At 47.2% G+C, this 14,136-nt stretch overlaps 1 protein-coding gene across 2 annotated transcripts in view; it reads left to right on the top strand.

Moving 5' to 3' along the window:
- Window positions 1-14,136, top strand: part of THSD4 (thrombospondin type 1 domain containing 4) — a 585,083-nt gene that overhangs the window by 99,642 nt on the left and 471,305 nt on the right. The gene's annotated exons all lie outside the window — the stretch shown is intronic.

Genomic DNA, 14,136 nt, shown 5'->3' with positions numbered 1-14,136 from the left:
TTTCAGGATTCTGCAAACTTTTCTAGAAAGTTTCTACAAAGTATTTTGAGTAAACACACAGCTTTGAGGCTATGTCTAACTAAGGACCTACCCATTGTTTAGAGTCTCAACAAAATATAAAGTATAGAAATGGCTTAGTGGCATTAAAATACATGTATAGCCCTAAGAAGCTTCCCCGGCTGTGCCAGCGTAAATATGCCAAAGTAGGCAGAGCCCACAGGAAACATAGGAATACAGATGCTGAGAAAAGCTTGTCAGTGAATTAATCAAGCAATATTGACAGATTGCATGCCCGAGGCCCATGGTAGAATTTAAGAGAATATTTATAAAAAAGCTTTAAGAACAACAGGGAACAAATAGTGTGAGATAATGGTTTCTATGCTTAAGACATATCTAATTTAGTGGTCAAGCGAGTTAATGCCCATCCCAGGGAGGTATGAGCCTGTCAGGTGGGTGACCAAGCCCCTCTTGTCAGTTGCAGTTTGGACGTCAGCACGCACGGCCACCCTTTAGCACGTGGCTGGATGCTGTGAGAGTCCTTCTCGGTCTAGCGTTGGAGGGCCCGGAGGTGGAGAGGGGATGCAACCCACCCAGCCTCCCTGCCGCATGCTCTTGACCTGGTCAGCAGGAGTTTGGGTGAGGAATCATGTCACAGAGAAGATACTTTAGCTGAATTCTGAGGGAAATGGGCTGATAGAAGAGAGAGAAGAGCTGAGAGTTTCATGGCTTGGCAGGACCTGTCAGTGGGAGAGTAAAGAAAGGGATCAGCTGGGAGAGGGTGTTTCCTGCTCTCTCTTCCTGCCTGGAAACGCAAGTCCCCTGCAGTGTCAGTCTGGACCGAGGGTCTGCTGCTACCGAAGCGGAGGGCTTATCGTATGTCGCCTCCTTTCATTCCGACCAGGCCCTGCAGTAACATAGCTCACCAGTCCCTTCCAGGAAATGCTTCTGCCAGTGCATCTGACAATTCAGAACTGTTCAGATTTTAGATGGTAATTTAGGGTGTATTTCACACATTAATATCATTCCTTCTCTGGTGCGAGGCAGCATCCCATAATCAAACACATCATTATTTCTGCAGTGAAACATGAATTTTCATATCACATAGGATAAAAGAGACCTTAAATAGCCTTATGTTTGTTAGGGTTAGGTTCGCTGCCCAGTGAATTTTGATATCAACGTGACAAAAATGTTCAAAGAAAATGAAAGACAAAAACTTGGCTTTTAAAACTCTTGGTTTCGGAACTGCAGATGTGTCATAGCTAAGGTTTGTTGAATGCCTGCTCCGTGTCAGGCTGCTCCTCTCACTGCACACTGACAACCCTGTCTGATGGATGCTAACACCTTGTTTTAGAGGCAAGGGAATGGAAGGACAGAGAGGTGGAGTGACTTGCCCAAGACTGCACAGCCAGTATGTTAAGAGTTAGGATTCAAACCAGGGCAGTCATGACTCTCAGGACCCGATGAAGTAGATGTTACGTGTGAGGGATCTGAGACCTTTAGGTGTTAAATAACCACTCCGAGTCCTAAATAAAGCCACAGAAAAAGCTGCAACTGGAAGGTGCTACTGACTCCCAGATCCCTGGTGTACTCGGGGAATTCTCTCCCAGCCTCTGTGGTTTTGAGCCGAGAAAAGCTGCCCAGGGAACAGGCTCTCTCGTTGGCTGCCGGCCTGGGCTGAAGTCTTTCCGGCCCATGCGTTTTGGCAGCAGGAAAATTTTCTCTTCTAACTTATTGACAAGGGGCCAGTTACTGTTTACTATGAAGTTCCTACAAGTTTTTATCATGCTCTTGTAATTTGACAGTTTCAGATGAAATAATCCAAATATTAGCATGGGAGGCCTGTGCTGCCGATGAATGTCACGCTCTTCCTGGCTGATGAAAATTCCATTTGCTTATGTTTATTAGTGATGAGGAGCTTGCATAGTCTATGTGACCCCAGAAGAAATGTCAGTGTGTTCTCTGGATGACTGTCTGCCTCACTCTGTGTTTCAGGTTTGAGGTTTGAGGCGAAGGCTGTTAGGGCTTAGATGTTTAAGAAACTGTTAGATTGTTATGCTAGGCAGCTGAAAACTTAATTGGAGCCAGATAACAAATAAAACAAAACTATCCAACCTTCCAACAAATATTTATTAAGCATCTACTATGTTGTAAGGCTCTGGGACAGACACAAAGGTATAAAAACCAAGTTGGGGGTGGGGACTAAAGACTGTTACTGATAGTTTGGAACAGCTGTTTGCACACTATTTTGTTTAAAGCATAAGAATCCTCTGTGCAAAATCAGCCTTAGACGGAGGCTCGGTTTGTTACAAAGGCAAAAGCTGAGCTGCTCTGGTTGAAACCTCAGAGACATACAATGAAAACCTGGGATGTAGAGCCCCAGGGAGCGGTGGTTTTTAATCTTGGCTCATTATTAGAATTCTTTGCCCATTTTTTAGAAATCTTGACACTCTGGTCACATCCCAAACCAACATCTGAATCACTAAAGACTGTGCTCAGACAAGGATATATTCCAAACAAGTTTGTAAACCATGGGTCTGGAAGTATCTTTGGAACCTCACATTTCCATGCAGAAGAATTTGGGAATCAAATACTGACCAGCAGAATTTTCCAGGGCATCACTTGCAGTGGTGGGGAGTCTCGTTAAAAGGGGAGCTGTCCAGTCCCCACAGTCTCCCCTGCCTAGTGGGGGTGCTGTTCTGGGGATCTGTGGTGTGACCTAGGCCATTTAATTTTAAATTATTTCGACATACTCCAGAGTTTGAGAACTACTGCTCTAGCAGATCAGAAAACGCATGTATGTAAATGCCATCCTTATGGGGCACTTTGATGAATTATTGACTGTAATGAATATGGCTACCATTTTGGAGCATGTCTTTGCAGGCATTACATCAAATGCGTTATAACACAGGTCCCTCCGGCCCATGAGGCGGATACATAGGACCACACTGTGACACAGCTGCCTCAGCTCTGTGAAGCAGATACATAGATTCACACTGTGACACAGGTCCCTCAGTCCTGTGAGGCAGACACACAGGTTCACACTGTGACATGGGCCCCTCAGTCCTGTGAGGTGAATACATAGATTCACACTGTGACATGGGTCCCTCAGTCCTGTGAGGTGAATACATAGATTCACACTGTGACACGGGTCCCTCAGTCCTGTGAGGAAGATACACAGGTTCACACTGTGATGTGGGTCCCTCAGTCCTGTGAGGTAGACACACAGATTCACACTGTGACATGGGTCCCTCAGTCCTGTGAGGTGAATACATAGATTCACACTGTGACATGGGTCCCTCAGTCCTATGAGGCAGACACACAGATTCACACTGTGACATGGGTCCCTCAGTCCTATGAGGTAGACACACAGATTCACACTGTGACATGGGTCCCTCAGTCCTGTGAGGTAGACACACAGATTCACACTGTGACATGGGTCCCTCAGTCCTGTGAGGCAGACACACAGATTCACACTGTGACATGGGTCCCTCAGCCCTTTGAGGCAGATGCATAGATTCACACTTTACAAACAGGGAATCTGAGGCTCAGAAGAGTAAAGTTAAATAATGCTCAAGATCACTGTTCTGGGTCAACTGAAGCAGAATTCCACACAGGTCGGTCGGAATCAGCCACTAAGTGTTTCCTTCACTGTAACAGGTGTTGGAAGTGGTTATTTGGCAGTGAGGTTGCTCACTCGAACGGGTATTGTGAGAAAAGCTGCTTGGAGGTTGGACAGTTCGGGGCACATTTTGAAAATGGATGGGATTTGGTGGTGAAGGCTTAAAAAGAACTGCATCTGTTCCTTTCAGTGTTCAGGTCTCTTAATCAGGGAAATCTTAACATCTAGTCTCTGGCACCAAAGGGGTTCAAAAAAATTAGAAGGCAGAGCCCCTGTCCTCGGGGGCCCGATACTCGGGTGGTGGATGAATGGAAGACCCTGGAAACACTGCCCATGATGGGAGACAGAAAAGGTGCGAGCGGAGTTCAGGAGGATGCGAATCCCCTGTGGGAGGGAGCCGTCTGGGAAGGCCGTGTAGGGTGGGTAGAATTTGAACCCAACCTTGACGGATGAGTAGAATTTACTTACCTCAACTATATCTGGAAACTTTTTGGGTCCATTTACTTCCATATTAGACTGTTGTCTCATTGAAACATGCTACAAATCTCACTCTGAAAAGCCATTGAAATTATGTCAGTATTTATTAGAGCTCTCTCTAGGATCCTGAACTTAGGAAAGTTACTAAACTTCTCTGAGCCTCAGGGGCTTTGTCTTTCAAATGAAACTAATAATAACACCTATCACATGGGATTATTTCACAATTAAGTGAAATAATATATTTATATTGTCTGGTCCATAGTAGGTGCTCAATAAATTGTAGCTCTAACTCCCATTATGGGTTTAAAGGCTGGGCGTTAGTGTGTTAGAGAGTCACAGTTAGAACTCTGGTTCTGCAGGAAGGATCAGGTGGAGAAGCGGGGCCACACGGGAAGACGGTGAGCCAGGAACTGAGGTCCAGTCCAGAAGGGCGGGGCCTGGGCACCCTGCCCTATGCCCTTTCTGGGCGTGGCCTGCTCAGAAAAGGGGAGCCTTTACCTGGAATATAGTCAGAGTACTGGCCACCTGGGGAGGCCCTGCCCTGGGGGTGTTCAACCTGCAGGTCTTGGCCAACAGACCCTAGGGCACTCAACCGAGTCCTCCCTCTGTCCATGCCCAAGGCTGTGTCCCTGTGATGGCTGAAGGGGGAGGGGTGGGTGAGGAGGCGATGTCAGGTGAGTCTGGCAGCGTGTACAGCCAGGCAGCAACACACTCCTGTCACATTGAAGACTGTCCAAGGTAGGAGAGCCTTTCCCTCCGTCTCCGGAATGGACACCTAAAGACTGGAGGGAGCTGGAAGGAGTCCTGTTACTAACACCATTTATAACACCACAACCAAATGGATTTCTTTCTATTCCTAAAATGTCTGGTGAAAACAGCATCCAGAGAGAGTCCCTGCTGCCCAGAGTCTAAGCACATAACCTTACAGAAACATGTAAATGTCTACTGGCCAGTGCAATTTGGCTTCCACAAAGTCAGGATGTGAGGGCACTGCCCAGTCCTCCTGAGCAGCCCTGCAGGTAACGTCCTCACCACTCCGGTCGCCAGGGAGCCGCTAGCAGGCAGGCATTCCTGCCAGGGGGCCTCCTTCCTTACTCATGCATACAGCGGCCAGTTTTCCTGATCATCACGCATGTGAACTGGCTGGAACCTGGAGAGTGGGAGACTCGCTGGCTTTCCTTCAGAGCTCTTCAAGATACAGAGCGTTCCTCCTCTCCACCAGTGAGCATTGCCATGACCAGAACTTCCATCTCCTGGAGACAGTTGTGGGAGCCTGGGAAATGAGAGTCACAACCATGTAGATCATGGCCACTGATTCCATTAGGTGGAGTGTGTCATAAATCTCAGGCATCAGAATGGTTGCCGAGGGAGGGCTTCCCAGAATCTTGTGGAGATGGAGAGCTGGTTTCAAGTTAGGAGGGAATTTGCCTGCATCAGGGGTGTTCTTACAGGGGCTGTGCTGACTGGCTCCCCAAGAACAGTTTGTGCTCAGTTTTCACTTACTGTTTTTCTTTGAAATATTGGTTTTATTTTTGTCCAGTCTATTAGCCAGACCCTCAGATGTGGAGAAGCTAAAATATCTTGAGAGGCTGTATGTTGCATGACAGTGAAGAGTTCAGCCCTGGAGCTGATAGGTCTGGGTTCTCTGCCCAGCTCGGCCACTTACTCGTCCTGTGTACTGACGGCGTTGCTCAACCTTTCCCTAATGGGGATGGTAACACGCCTGCTTCACTGGGTTGCTGTGAATTAGATACTTTCTGCACGGTGCTCAGCACCGTGTGGGGTGACTCATAAGCACTCATTGAAGGTGGCAGACTGCCTTCCAGGTGCTGGGACACTGGGAGCCTGGAGGTGGAGCTAACTCTCAGGGAGCTGAGATAACTTTGTGGTGGAGCACACTGCCTTTAAAGAGGAGTTTGCATTTCTCAGGTTGGAAACTGCTAGGAAGTACTTGTAATGGATGGGGGTGGCAGTGCTTTGGTGACACAAGAAGCAAAGTCTCCATTCCTCAATGGACCCATGCTGGTGGGGTTGGGGTCAAAGACAAGCAAACCTGCCTTTCTAAGTCCAAGTGCTCATGGCTGTCTTATGAAGGATGCTCTGGGGGTGGGAAGGGGGAGAGGGAGGAGGTGGAGGAGGCCAAGGAAGGCTTCGCAGAGGAAGTGATGACTGAGCTGAGCTTGGAGGAAAAAGGGAGGATTTTAGCAGAGCCCAAGAGTGAGGAGGGCATTCCCCAAAAAGCAAGCTGCAGGGGTGGCGTCCTGGATGCATGAGTGAGCCTCACATTCTAGAAGTCAGAAGCAGTCTAGTGGGCCTGGGGCACAGGCTGCCTATGAGGGAGCATCCAGGGAGGACTAGGGAGTCCCAGCCTCCTTTCTAGACTGGGACTATGCAGCAGCCCTAGGGGAGCAAACTAGAAATTCTCTCAGACGGATGTTCCCATAAACATCGAAAACCAACTCTTTCCCGTTTTAAAGCTGGACAGTGTATGTGGTGTATCGTCAGTCTAAATCTCTCCTCATGCCCTTGTGATTTTCAGAATGTTTGGCTGTGCCACATCTCAAGAAGTGAGCATTTACTGTCTGGGCAGCGAAGACGTGCCCTCTAATTTTCCAATCGGTGTGTTAGCTTCCCACTGATGGTGTAACTCTTACAACAAATTTAGTGGCTTAAAACAGCACAGATTTATTCTCTCGCAGTATGGAAGTCAGAAATCTAAAATCAAGATGTCATCAGGGCTACTTCCTGCTGGGGGTTCAGGGGGAAATTAGTGTCCTTCCCTTTTCCAGCTCCGAGAGGCTGCCGGTGTTCCGTGGCTCCTGGGCCTCTCCTCCATCTCCTCACCCTCTTGTTTCTGCCATTTGCTCTTTCCATAACTTTCACCTGGTGATCTCAGGCGGCCCTGGTGATTCTTATGAGGACCTTTGTGATCACATTGCGCCCACTCAGGTAACCCAGGGTCCCATCTGCCGCTCAAGATCCTCAACTTAATCACAGCTGAGAAGTACCTTCACTACGTGAGGTAACAGTCACATGTTCTGGGGATTAAGATGTGGACATCTTGGCTGGCAGGAGCATTATCCAGATGACCATAATAATGCTTGCATTTTGGAGCCTTCAGAATACCTAAGGTGCTCTAGCCGGGTAGCTCAGTTGGTTAGAGCATCATCCTGATACACCGAGGTTACAGGTTCGATCTCCAGTCAGGGCACAAACAAGAGGCAACCAAAGAATGCATGAATAAGTGGAACAATGAATCTATGTTTCTCTCTCTCTCTCAAATCCATTAAAAAAAAGAATACTAAAGGAATAGCACAATTTTTTAAAGATTTTTTATTTATTTATCTTTAGAGGGGAAGGGAAGGAGAGAGGGAGAGAAATATCAATGTATGGTTGCCTCTCATGAGTCCCCTGCTGGGAACTGGCCTGCAACCCAGGCATGTGCCCTGACTGGGAATCGAACAGCAATTGTGTGGTTCACAGGCCCGCGCTCAATCCACTGAGCTACACCAGCCAGGGTGGAATAGCACAATTTTTATGCTAGCAGGACCACTGGCCACTTTGCCACATCACATTTACTTGATGTCCATGGGAAATTTAGCAGGACTTCCTCCCTAAAGAAGGAAGCTGTGCATCCTCCCCTGCCTTTCAGTATTCTTTGGGCATCGATGTTAACCAAGAGCAGTGCCGATAATGAGCTTAAAGATAATAGATGCCTGAGGCAGCTACACGGGATAAAGAGCCCTGCATCCCAAGTTCAGAGTCCAGGGTCCAGTTTCCAACTCTCACCAGTGTTTTCATCTTGGGCAGGTCACCTCTTTTCTCTGGGCCTTAGATAACATGGGCCTTGTAAAAATGGGAATCTATTCCATTAGTTTAGGTCTCTTGCTACTTACTGCTGCATTATTGAGGCCCAATTGCCATTTTAAATGCTCCCACCACCATCTGTCATCCCAAGTCCTGGAAAGGGAAGAAGGTGGCTGGGAGGTGCAGCCCTCAGACATGTTTTCAAACACACTCTAGGAGATGATGGATGTCCTTCTCTCCAGATGCATCGAGATCGCTACCCTTCAAATCCCTCTGTTCAGACTTCTGTCTCATAACATGAGTTTTCTGAAAAGTATCATTGACACATCTGACCTTCTCTTTGGTCTCCCCCTGGGCATCGGCCCTTTCCTATTGGAAGCATTCATGTTTCTTACCTCAACAAAAGCCCTGGGCTTGGAGTCATTAGACCCCACTTCCTGTCTCAGTACTACCCTTTGCCTGCTGGATAGCCTTCAGGAATCACTTAATCTAGTCTATAAAATGTGTGTAATTATATGTCCTCTGTCTACCACAGAGGCCTATTGAGAGGGTCAAATGAGGTAATAGCTGTAAAAGTATTTTTAAAAATATAAGACCCTGTTCAAAAACAACATAGCTGATTATTTTATCATTGACCATATATATTATCTTTGAATTTTAGAGCCTTATGTTTTTTTCTGCAACTTCATGTATGCGTGTGCATGTGCATGCCTGTGAGTGTGAGTGTGCACATGTGCAGTGTGTGTGTGCACATATGCATGTGTTTGCATAAGCACGTGTGTGTTCTTGCTTGAAAGGGCTGTTAGTTTTGAACCAGGACAGACAGATCAAGCTTAGATCACAGGCTTTTAGTCACCCTTTCTTGCCTCCTCAGGGAACTGGCCCTGGCTGCTAGTAGGAATCATTTGTTTTTTTAGCTCCTCCTTTCCTGCCCACTTTCTTGGAGGCTATTTGCATTTCATCATTAATAACTCTGGAGCAATATGTTATTTCTGTCCTGGGGCCCCTGGAACCCAGTGGGCTCCAAGATGCAGGATAAAAAAAACTTGTCGTTAATTAAACTTCACAAAGCCACATGCCGGTCTCCTGACCTGCAGCAGATACCTGGGGAGTCTTGTTACACACAGGGGGGCAGAAACCACATGGCAAAGAGAAGGGAAATCTTTGGCTTTGTTTGTGTTTCTCCTTGGAAAACCTCCCTGGCAATCCTGGGCAGTCAGCAGAGAAAGCAGGTACATCTGTTTGAAATGTATACTTCACATTTTTGGTGTTTTTTGTTTTCTTCCTGCAAGGGAGGTTTCGTTTCTTTACCTTTTGAAGCAGGATTTCCACTTAGTCCCTGAATTGTTTGACAAGAAGTTACCTGTTGATGCTAACCAGATAAACGGGGTTTTAATATGCTTTGGTTTCTAAATCGGAAATCCTAACCCTGTTCGGTGGGAGCGTTTGCAGTGGAGCCGGGCCCACTGGTATGTACATTTTGCATTTCTGCCTGTAGGTTAGGAAGGATTGGAGCCAGATTTCAAGCTTGAGTTACTCTGATCTCAGACAAGGCTCCAAAGAGCCCTTGTTCATTTCTTGTGGCATTTCATTAAGTGTCAGAAGTATTTCATTAGTTATCAGAACAAAGATCACATTTGCCATAAGAATGCTATGTTGAACCCCCTCCAAGTCATTCATAACTCTGGGTTTCAGAAGAAAGATACGATGGGTTATGGAAAAAGCCTGACTGCAATATGTGTGTCCCAGAAGGGGGAACTCGGCTTTGCATCTGGGACCCCTAGGACTTCCCCTTGGACGCGTGCCTGGTGGCAGCCTGACATGCCTTGTAGTATGGGTGGGAGCAGGGACGTTTCCTGTATGCACTGGTTACTGTCATTTCCTTATCTTCCCTGCACACGTTGTGGACTCATTTGTGTTAGTAACAGTCATTTTTATGGCACCTACCATGTGCCACATCACTTACATGTGCTCTGTTTGGGCCTCAGGCAGCCTCATCTTATAGTTGGCACTGGGCTGTGGTGTCCTGCTCCTGGAAGGAGCAGAGCGGGGCCTGGATGCAGGCTTGCCTAACCCCAGCATCCCCACTCTGCCCACTGCCACTGTGAGCTCATAATGTGGGTCCAAGTAATTTACCTGTGTGTGAGAGGGTTTGGGGACAACTGCTGTGGCCTCCCTGTTGGGTCTCCTGGTAAGTGCTAACAGCCTCTCTTTCTCACCCATCCATAGACCCTTTCCTGGCCATACATACTTCTTTTGGCTAATCTGTATTAACATTAACAAGATCATTCACAGTTGCTGTTCACTGAGGGTTTACTGTGTAGGAAGTTGAATAACGCTCACCTTCCTCCAACCCCAAGATATCCCTAGAGTCTAATCCCTGGCGCCTGAAAGTGCGAATTTATTTGGAAAAAGGACTATGCAGATATCATCAAGGATCTTGATATAGAGATTATTCTAGGTTATCCAGGTGCACCCTAAATGCAATCATGATTATCCTTATAAGAGACAATTGGATGGAGAGCTGATACACAGACGCAGAGGAGAAGGTGATGTGAAGATAGGTTAGAGATTTGAAGGTGCTGTGCTTGAAGAATGGAGCGACACAGCCAGAAGCCAAGGAGTACTGGCAGCACCAGAACTGGGAGAGGCATGGAAACAGACCCTTCCCTATAGCCTCCTGAGGGAGCACAAGCCTTCAGCAACTTGATTTCAGCCCATTGAAACTGACTGGAACTTCTGGTGTCCAGAACTGTGTGAGAATGAATTTCTGTTGTTTTAAGCCACCAAATCTGTGGTAGTTTTCTATGGCAGGCCTACGAAACTAATACTCTGTGTTTAAGACTTCAAGCTAAATCTCAGAGGACTCTCATACATAAAGTATCTGTATCATCCCCGTACCCCTTTTTTTCTGTGAGAGGAATTTTGCTCTTAGAAAGAGGAAGTGATAAGCCTTGGGCCCCAGTGGGGGTAGATTGTAGGGTCTGAGCTAGAGTCTGCCCCAAGTTCATGTTCTTAACCCCTGTTATTATCCTTTCCTGCCCCCAACTTTAATCTCACCCCGATGCCCCATAGGTCAGGCCAAGGTCAAGATTAGGTCTTGCCCCTAAAGCCTTCTTTTTCCTCTTCATGGTTTGACTTCCAGGAACACATTATTTTCTTTATTTTCACATGAATCTTTTTCATACGGAAACATTTGGTCCCCTGTGGCCATGGGGGCCCAGCAGCAGTTAACTTAGATTCTCTTTTCCTCGGAGACTGGAACACAGTTCTCTGTAGACTAGTGCTGAAAACATTTCTTTCTGGAGTTGGAGGGAAGCAATAATTTCCCCCTGTTTTCCAGTAAATTCTCATTCCAAACAGCCCATCCCTGTAATGCTCTGTGAATGGCATTTAGTGTTTATAAGCTATGCTGTATTGCAGCTGTTAAGCTCCTTAAGAGCTTACCATTCATTCATTCAGTAACATTTGTTAATATCACAATAATATTCATTCACACAGGCTTACTAGCTTAGACAGATTGTTTAATGTCTTTTACTCTCAGTTTCCTTACCCATAAAATAGGAGTAAGGACCCCCTTTGCTTTTTGCAGTGATGGTTAAATGGGATAACATAGAGGAAATATTTGGCAGGTGTTCAGTGAGTTGTTGCTATCCGAACACTGAATTTATTTTAGTACGTGATGCTAAATACTTTGAGGGATGGGCTAAAACTCTAGAACAAATTCTTCTTTCCTTCAATTAACGAAGGATGACAGACTTACGCCTAAATCACTTCCTCTGGTGCAAGGGAGAAAGGTATGCATCATTTTCACACATGATTATTATACTTAAAATATTTCATACTTATGACGAAGAAAAAAATGAAGTGATATATGGCAAGTGGGCATATAGAAGGTGGTATAAAATTCAGAGTTGGGAGACATCCAGCATGTGAGAGAAATACTATTGCTTCCCCCATGGGCCTTTTGCATAAAAGAAATGTAAGTCGCATTATAATGGTTATTACTGTTGCATTAATGAATTCAGCAGAACTTACAGAAAATAGTCCTTCAGCTTCCTTCAGCCTGTTGGGGGTCCGCCCCTGGGTGGGAGGCACAGTTTCAGAGTCCCCAGGGGAGAGGGGTGAGGAGCTCACATTTGCTAAGCACCTGCCCCAGCCAGGCACTGTGCCCCACGAGTAATCTCATTTGGTTTCCCTAAGCCCCCGTAGCCCTGGAGGGCTGCTCAGGTTCAGATTACAACCCATACCCGTGACAGGTTGGACTCCCAAGAGGGCTGCTCTCAGTTACACGAGAGAAATGAAAGCATTTACTGTTCTTTCATGAAAAAGCTGGCTTGGTAGCACTCAGCCCACGTTTAGCTGGATGCCTCTGCAGTGACCTTCCCGTGTCAAGGTTACAGGCTTTGTGTCTCTCAATTTTGGGACAGCACCACCCTCATGGTAACCACCATTTATGGAGTGCCCCCTGAGGGCCAAGCCCTGTGCTAGGCACTTTACCTGTACTGTTTCATTTCACCCATGTGACAGCCAGCTGAGGTAGGCATGGTTCTCCCTTCTCACTGCTGGGGGTGAGAGATGGGGAGTGACTTAGCCATGATGCCACTGGTGACCTGTGACTGATCCCACCTGCTTACTGGAGCGCTTCCTCGTTTCTTCCTGCCATTCCACGTTCCTGCCTCTGTCCCCTCTTCACCTTCCCGAATGCCCTGCCCAGTGCAGAGGAGGATAGGACTATCACCTCTTTGTTCTGAGTTCTGTAATGTTGGCTCAGCCTTAACTGGAAATGCCTCTCTGTTGGACCTCCACCAGCTCACTGTTCACCTTTGTGTGACTCCGAACCAGATGCTCTTCCTCTGACCAGATTCATTGCCCCTCTGGGAGGACACACTGGATTTCAGCACCCAGGTGTCCCTGCGCAGTGAATTCCTGCTCTGCTGTGAGCGGCATTCCTGCAGCCGCTGGACACCACTGCTTTCTGTTGGTCTGAAATTGGTTTCCCTGGATGCCCACTTACTTGTCTCATTCCACCTCTCAGGCCCACCCTGGAAACGCAGGACCACTCGGCCGCACAGTGAGCACTGTGATGAGCACTTGTCTCATTTTCAAACACCATGGCCCAGACCAGGAGAAGGAGCCTGAGGCAACAGCTGGAGTCAGAGTCCAAGTCATCTCCCAGGGCCTCGTCCCAGACAGACTGGGTCTGTTCTGAAGGCTGCCCTCAGTCCTATTTTTAGGGATGTGTGGGGGCCACCCTGTGGACCTCACCTCCTGGGAGGCCAGTGGGTGGGTCACTGAGCACAGGTATTTTTGAGGCTTGGCTTCCTGTTGCAAAAAGGGCCTTTGAAACTCACAGTTGCTCCAAAACCACCTTTCTGCTTCCTTTGCTAGTTTGCCTGCCTCTCGACTCCAGGTGGTGCTCCCGAATCGGCTGATGAAAAGACCTCTTTCCTTTCTCTTATTAGTACAAATGCATCACTTCTGTCTGTGGCCCGCCCTCTTCCTCTCCCCTCCCCAACTTGTAAGCCTGTGGGCTCTTCCTCCTCTGAAAGCTCAGAGAAAACCTTGTCAGCTGATTCTCACACCGGTCTTTAGGCAGAGGCCTTAAATCCTTCTCCGTATTGCAGTAGATCTGGGCAAAATGGCTAATGTATATGACAGAGTGCCACACAGTAGGCAACCAAGAGAGCTTTTGTTTCCATCATCTCAATTTTTGTTTCCCGAAGTGGTTAGTTTTCCTCTTATCTTCTGTAGACACCAGATGATTGATTGCCTGGAACAGCCTTGGCAGCAGTTTCAGTGTTCTGAACTTCCCAGGAGACAGATGCGCTCAACCTAAACCATTTGCTCACAGCCTCTTTGAACTTAGCACATGCTCTCTTTTCTCCCCTTGGCAGGTGATCATAATGGAACAGGGAGGGTTTGAGGAACATGGGGCTCTCTTTCCAGTTTCAGGCTGCAGATTCCTTTCAATCCAGTTTACCTGGGATCCTGCGGCTCCTCCGTAAATGCAGGTTTCTTCCCTTCAGCTACTGTTCCGAACCTTTCACTCTGCAACGGTGCTGTCTGGGCGAGAGGCTGCTGATGGTCTTTGTGGATCTAAAATCTTTCTGGGATTTTACGACTTTTCAGTTATTGACAGTGATATTTCAGAAGAATATTTTGGCCCCAAACTATTTCTATCTCCTCAGTCTTTGGGACTTACAGCCTGTTTCTGAGTGTATTTTGTGTTC

Source organism: Artibeus jamaicensis, unplaced genomic scaffold (assembly GCF_021234435.1).
Source record: "Artibeus jamaicensis isolate MK-2021 breed Jamaican fruit bat unplaced genomic scaffold, CSHL_Jam_final scaffold_286, whole genome shotgun sequence".
Classification (NCBI taxonomy): domain Eukaryota; kingdom Metazoa; phylum Chordata; class Mammalia; order Chiroptera; family Phyllostomidae; genus Artibeus; species Artibeus jamaicensis.
Note: the sequence above shows the minus strand (reverse complement) of the source record. Positions and strands in the feature narration are given on the sequence as shown.